We start from the raw sequence: 8073 nt of genomic DNA, 5'->3' as shown, positions 1-8073 counted from the left end.
GGCTCAGGATGTCTCAGATGTTTTAACAGGTTTCTTCATACAAATGGTCTGCAACCCAGTTAGAAGGACCTTGTTATATTTCCAAATACAAGTAACTCATCTCGTCTCTTCCTCCAGGAGAGGATCAGTGATGTGATCATTTTGAATCAAAAGCAACAGTTCAAATACCCATTTTCCCAATGCATGGAAATAATACTTTTCTCTGGTCTGATCATTTCCAGAAGGCTAATAAACCTCTGTGTTCTTTGGCTTTATCTTCCTCTCTAATTCTCTCCCATTTGCCTTTAATCATCCATAAAGGCTGACCATGTCTGGTATTCCAGCTAAAATCAAACACCAATACAATTGTGGACTAGTCCTGGGTGTTTATTTCAGAAGTGATGTGTCATCTTTGAAATATAATTACTGCTCTGAAAATGTTCCTAGCAGAAATGGGAATCCTTTTAGTTCTGTTCCCTCTCAGTGCTGAGCCAGGATACAGAAACTCCATGGAGGACACTGCCAAACAAGTTTTTCACTGGTACTAGTAACAGAAGAGACAGATGTTCACTAACATAAATTCATTTATATTAAGCAAGCAGGATGCCCAAAAACTGCAACAAAGTTTAAATTTAAAAATCATCCTGTAAAATCCTTTGTCAGCTGCTACACAGATGCTGGTCTGGAAAGGAAGATTCATTATTATTGACCACTAGGTAATGTCTACTGTTCTGAGTCCAAAATGTTTCCTAGGAGATCATCTGTGTGTGCCAGGCCATATATACTTCTAAGAACAAGGCAGAATAGAATAAAAAAAGAGTGATAAATCTTTCTCAAGACACAGCAGCTTTAGCATGAATTGCAGCCACCATTCATGGCTTTCCTGCAAACTGGAAGGCACAGCTATCCTGTAAAAGGCCAGAAGATGGAGGAGATGACTACAACCTGTAGACATCTGGGAGAAAGGAAGGTGGAGCAGTGAAGAGAGAACTTAGAGAAACAGGATTTGAATGCTCTTCTTCGGAAACAAAATACTGAGTTCAGAAACATTCCACATGAATACGAGGAGGAACTTTACTGTGTGGCTGACCATGTGCTGGAACAGGTTGCCCAGAGAGGCTGTGGAGTCTCACTCACTGGAGATGTTCAAGGACCTTGTGGACACAGTCCTGTGCCCTGTGCTCTGGGATGGCCCTTCTTGAGCAGGGAGATTGGACCAGATACCCCATTGTGGTCACCTCCAACTTGGCCCTCTCTGTGATTCTGTGATTGCTTAACAAAATACCATCTTTCAAGATGTATCTCCTGTAATAGTCTTGCATCTGTGTGACACTCTTGTTGATACAGGTAGACAAAACTTCTGAATCAAACAGCAGGCAATTTTATTTTAGCTTCAAGGCAGTGACAGTGAAGAAATGCCTCCTCTGAGAAAGTAATGAATGACAACACAGTTACCTCTCTTCAGACTAGTATAAAAAGTGAAATAGAATGAGTAACAGCATGTTTCCAAATTCTGAATGTTCTTCTGTTATCCACACATCAACTAAAGTTATGTTCACCTTAACCACAGGGGTCCAAATATTTTCTCTTGCATACATTTGCTGTACTGTCAATATGATCTCTATGTCAAGGCCAATTTTTTGAGTCCAGAAAAGAATCACACAAAGAAAGACTAAACCTGGGGTGACTGTTAAGCTAATGTTGTGATGTATTCTTCTAGCAGGGAAAATAAGAAAGGGGGATGACCGAAGAAACATCAGTGCCAAACTTCTTTAAGTGACTGGTGTCCTTGATGGCTTAGAATAACTTAGAAAAGCTCATAACTCACATGGAAAAAGAAGTGTAATGAAATAAAGTTCCCCAGATCTTTTGTCCTGTTTAATAATGTCTGCATTTTCCCCCCCTGTGTAATAACAAGCCTGTCAGATTCTTTAGGAGCCATCTCTCTTTAAATTCTTCTCTTAAACAACACCTTTCTTCCTCAGGTGTGAAAGTATTGCAGAAGTTATAGTATGGTATTTCTGTTTATGAAAAGCTAATTGGTTTTTTTTCAGTCAGAGCCCTGGAAAACTCTCTGTATCCATTGGATTCAGCCTCAAAATATTTCTTTGTGGGCAACATTTTTGTTAAGGGACATTGGTAGGTGTTCTGGTGTAAGCCTGTTAGGCAGGCAAGCCCCACATAACCACTCATTCATCTCACAGTGAGAGAGTGAAATGACTTGGAAGTGTAAAACTGACAAAACTCATGGGTTGAGATGTAGACAGTTTAGTATTAAACAGCAACAACAACAACAACATCAAAAAAACCCAATGAAGAACAAAAACCGCAAACCAACAAATCAAAACAGTGAAAAGAAAAACAAGGAATGAAGAAAAGACAAACAAACTCAAATTCTCATCACTAACAAATGCCCAGCCAAACCTAGTACAACAGGACAGTGTAAATGTTGCCTTCAGGTATTGAAAAATGCAATGGAAACTTTTAGAAGAATTTGAACTCCACCACATTACAGGCTGCCTTTGGGAACTGAAACTCTCAGAGAAGCTCCATCTCAACACATTAAAAAAAAAAAAAATAGAAAGTGCAATCTTTCTTTATCAGCTGAGCCATTGGCAACATCTCTTGAGAGCCAGTTGCTCTTAGGGTTTTTACTTTGTTGAACTCTCTAGTGCTGCTGCTAGACCTTTATCTCAGATAAAGGAGTGTAGAAATTATGTGTAATTTGGCATTTATATGAGCTAAAAATACTAATCTTGCTGGATCAAAGAGACTTGTTCAAACAAACACAGAGAAATAAATTCTTCAGGCTTCCCAGAATATTTAGAGAGTAGAGAGGATATTACTTTTCAGAGCAGAGGTCAAATTTATGTTCTCTCTGAAGTGAAAAATGTGCTTCATAATAGTAGAATATTCATAAAACTTACTCTAACCAGAAGAAATTATCTGAAAAAATATGTTATTTAGCTGTTAGTTTTAGTAGGCTTGCTTAGTTTGAAAAATAGAAATGTAGTATGTGTTCCTCACAAATAAGACTCTCTGAAAATTCAAAATCCTAAAAGAGTATGATGTGCACAATAGGCTCTACTTGCAAGACAACTTGTTGACATAAAATACATGCTTTTAAGAATCTAATTTACTTCAGAAAGAAGCTTACACTTTTTATTAATATTTGGATGTCATATAATAGCTATCAAAAGCTAATGATAAAAGTAAAATGCTAAAATTCACCCCCAGAACAGCCAGTTTACCCTCATTCCTCAAAACCAACAAAGCCCCCAAATAAAGAAAATCCATATAAAGAAATATTCAAGTTGTATTTCTAACAAGCCAAATACAGAGATTAAAATTCAACTACAGTTTTACAGAATTTATAGCTACTTATGTCCATTTGGGTGAACTCAGAAGGAAATTGCAGAAGAAAAAATGTATATATCAGCTTAATCAGCTGTCTCTAGACTATATTAATTAGCAGGAATCTTTGTCTGAATTCATACTTTGTTTTTGGAATGACTAGGAATCACACTGAGACCTTACAGGAGGAGTTGGCAGAGACCTCTCCAGAGAACAGGACATGAGTGAACACCCTTTCTATGAGGTTATCCAGATGGGAGCATGGTCAAGGACGCAAAACTCCTGGGCACACATAACCTCTTCCCACGCTTGTTACTGCTATTTCAACCTACACTGGGACAAGTTCTAGTCTGTGAATCTGCTATTTTCTGAGACTTCAATTTCTTCGCAGCCAGTCTGCTTCTTCAGAACTCAGCTTTAACTGCAGCCTTTAACTCAGCCTCCATCCCAGCCCTGTTTAGCTCTCCATGCTGCCTCTTTACATGCTCATTTTTCCATTGAACCATCCTTTACAGTACTGCAGCATCCTCTCAGCTGCAGTTCAGGTAGACCCAGCCCATCCTGGGTGGCTCCCCCTCTGTCACTCTCCACCATTCCTGGCTAACACAGAGTGGTGTATCATGGGCCACAGGGGCACCTGCTCTCCATCACAGGGACTTTGGGATTCAGCTGCTTGGAGGGGTTGGTGGTGTCTTGGCCAGACCCTTGTGATGGACTTGGAACCCTTTTAGAGGAAGAGGTTTTGGTAAAGGGATGATGTTTTCTGTAGAGGAGAGGAGGGGTGCAATGGTTCTGGGTGTGGAGGATCCCATGAGATATTTGTGCACGATTTTAAGTGTATGTAGAGAGTCATAACCCTGCAGTACTTAAACTCCCAATTATTTCAACTATGATGAAACCCTGATGGATTAATTATTTGGATGGACACAAACTGCACAATTTTGCTGTGTTTTCCAGCTCACTCATTTGGGGTCAGTATCATTATATCTGCATGTCAAAACAGAGGCACATTTTTGACCTTGGCAGCAACTTGTCAATAATAATTTATCACTCTCACATTTACACAAATGAATAATCTCTACCTTCCTCATACAAATTTAAAAAGAAGGAAATACTTCAATAAAATATTCTGTTGTGCGTGATAATTTCACCTAGTAAAGTTAATTAAGTCATTTAACAAAATGAACACTACTACTGTACTTTAAGTGCTAAAGAATCTGTCAAAACATTGTTCTGTTGCCTGTATTGTTGCTTCTAATGATTACTCCTTTAAATTTGCTGGTCAATATATTTCAAGCTTTTTAGGTCTTTCCAAAAGGTGCATGGAATGAATTATGTTTGAATTATATGAGGAAGAGAAGCTAGTATTTTCAGTAATTCTCTAATGTTTTCATATTGATCTATTGATTGTGAAATTGTCCTTTTAATTTATAGCATCTCCTATTATTTTGAGAGAATGTGACTGAAAAGGAGCAGAATATAAGTGTTTGCCAAGTGTACAGAGTTAATAAAATATTTTATAAAGGGTTTTTTTCTGTTTGTCCATTTTGCAAGTAAATTAGTTTTCTCTTTTATATACTCCTGGTTTTGTCATACTGGCACACACAAAAAAATTTGAATACCAACCCAAAACCAAACAAGTCATACTGAAAGTGAAAAGCGAGATCAGGGTTCTGATAGATTGCTATGGCAACAAACATGCTGCCTTCATGCAGCCCATGAAGCGCCAATGCATAAACTTTTACACTGAAGGTTTTACAACTCTGAGATTCTTGTTAAGGGAATTATAAACTCCAAGGTAATATATCTGAGATTAAAGTTTTCATCCATGGTGTTTCTGGGGTTACATTACTCTTCACAGAACTGGGAATTTCCATAAATATGAAAGAGTATCTTGCACAGATGTTTGGATGAAAGATCTATCACAAACAAACAAAAAATGGTATATGTTTGGTTATTTTTTCTATGTATCTTTTAATCAGCCACAATGCTCCAAGCAAAAGACTAATGACAGAAATTGGCATTTTGTTACTTTTTTCCTCTAAACTGAAACATGAGGGCTGTGATAAGGTCATAGATACCTATGGTATATTGCTTTACCACAGGAAAGACTGAAACATTGTAGACTTATTTTCAACCCTGAAGTTTTTCTTTCATCTCTGAATTACACGTCATTACACTGTCAATGTAATACCCAATTCTTATCCTGCCAACACCTTCCATTAGTCTCCAACAACCCATTTCCTCACCAGCTTCATATTAAAACTGTCCACAAGACAGCTTCAGTCCTACATAACAGAGGTGAATAGAAGACAAACACTCCAGATCATGAAAGTGCTTTGTCTAAAATTTCATTCTCTTTGTTTTGATTCTGCACTCTGTGAGCACGGAAAGCTTTTTAATTAGATAAAGGAGGAGATTAAACTGTGGAGACAAGAGAAGGATAAAAGGAGGGACATGTATTTTGCTTTAGCCTCTTTACCTGCTCATTGGAAAGAACTGAACTGAGCTGAGATTGTTGCTAGTGAAAGGAAGCGGGACCAACACTGATGTCCCATTTAAGTCTGTCATAATTTCCTTCCCACTCTATTTTGAACCTGCAATGGCAGTATTATGTAGCTAATGTCTCTGGTCTGAATGGTGTCTCTAGAAAGAACCTTTCCCAGAAGAAAATTGGAGCAGGGGCTTAAGCAATCTGAAATTGTTCACCCGAGACTATTTCCCTATTGCTGTATAGAGACCTAGTGAGAGTAGCTGGGAAATTTGGGAGGCTCTGTTAATACTTCAGTTTTGTTGTGTCAAGTCCCCACCACTACTTCACCCAGATGCAACAGTTAGACAAAATATCTTACCTTGCCCAGACTAGCAAGCCCAGACATTTTTTGATACTGTTTTGGGACTCCAGAAATTAAGAGACATCTGCATCCTGATGGATGGTCTGAAGGAAATGATGATAAAGAAATTTTAAAACAAAAGTAATATCACTGAAAATCTATGTTCACTCTACTGCAGAAGCAGTATATAACAGCATATTTGAAGTTGGTCCCTGCTCATGACACTTGGCTCTTTGGTGGATAATGGAAAGCAGGAGGAGAGATGCTCTCCAAGGATGACAAAGATTTATGATCATGCAGGGCCACAGTTATCACCATGTTATTTTTTTTCTTTCTGGATAAAAATTTCAAAGGTATAAATTGTGGACATGGTACCAGAATATGAAGCACAAAATTTTGCCCACAGGTGGGTATGTGGGCTCACTCAGTTTTTCCTCTGTGCAAAAATAATGCAATTTCAGATCATCAAAAGACTGTTTTATCTGCACCCATTTATTTGTCAGAAAACAATGTAGAGGGTTGGTTTAGAGGCTTCTCAGTTCAGTGAGTTTAATTTCAGTAAAATATCTGATGAAGAACGTTTGGGCTATTTAACTATATTTAAGTACTGCAGCTAACACAAAATATTGAGTATCTGTACAATGTAGTCTGTCTTTATAGAATAAATGACAGTTCTAATACTGCAAAAACAATACATTGTCCCATGCCTGTTACACTGTCTAGCAGCTGAAACATGATTTTATGGCTTGAAGATTTACAGGATAAAAACTTCTCTTGTTGAAATTATAAATCCGATTGAGACTGGAAAGAGAAGGAGATTTCTTGTGCATATTAATGATTGGTGGGAACTAGAATGGCAAAATATGCTTTAGCTCCAGAAACTTTCAACCTGGAATTCTTCTGACGGCCTCCTCAGAACTACCATAACTTTTAAAGGAAACAGAATTTGCTGATAATAAGAAAATCAGATTTAAAACATTACATGCTGCTGGTTTCTATTGCATAAAAGAATTCCTTTAAATTGAAACAACTTGTGTATGAGAAATTCCATAAATGTAATTTACTGACTACAAATGGAGAAGAAACCACTTAAAGAAGAATGAAATTTTGTAAACCTTTCTCTATAAGTATTCAACAAAATCTTTAATTCAAGCAGATTAATGCACTGCACTATAGTATGGCATACTATTCAGTATTCCTGAAGACAGGGACATTAGAAATAAATCTCAGGACTATGTACATGGAGTGTTGGATATGCAAATGTTGGATGGGGTGGTGTCAGAGACTGAAATATTATAGTTTATGACTTAAACATTTTCTTGAAGGACTTTTAAAACTGTATTACAAAAGCTGCAGAGAGGACTACCACACCCTGAATGGGGCCCTGACTGAGGCATTACACCACTCCCTGATGAAGATAAGATAAAGTAACAAACTCAGGGCTGGGGACATTCACAAAGCACAAGCTTAACACCTCCAAGGTGCACAGACCCTTGAACCAAAGGGTGGAGGGAGGAGAGGCTCTGGCTATCTTGGAAAAGCCTGTGGTCAGAGGTGCAGTGACTGCCCATCCTCCCCTGTGCAGAGGAGCCCAGCTGAGGGGTCCTCACCGGGGAGGGGAAGCTTATCCACAGCAGAAGGGGGTGACATGGCCCATCACAGGGGCCCCCCTCAAAGGGGTCCCCAGACCCTGCACCAGAGCACCAGAGATGGTGCAACAGACCCTCAGTGTTGCAAGGGACAGTGTCAAGCCGGCCCCTGCAAGGGAGACACGTGGGCGTTCCCACCTGGCCCACAGCGTGTATTAATCCACGGGATTCTGCTCTCTTTGGCGTGTGGCAGCGTGGCCACGGCAGCGATGGGGGACCCTCACCACCAGCAGACCAGATGGAGGGGAGCAACGAGA

This window comes from Corvus brachyrhynchos, unplaced genomic scaffold, assembly GCF_000691975.1.
Source record: "Corvus brachyrhynchos isolate BGI_N302 unplaced genomic scaffold, ASM69197v1 scaffold11, whole genome shotgun sequence".
Lineage (NCBI taxonomy): Eukaryota > Metazoa > Chordata > Aves > Passeriformes > Corvidae > Corvus > Corvus brachyrhynchos.
The sequence above is the reverse complement of the archived record's forward strand: the minus strand, read 5'-3'. Positions refer to the sequence as shown.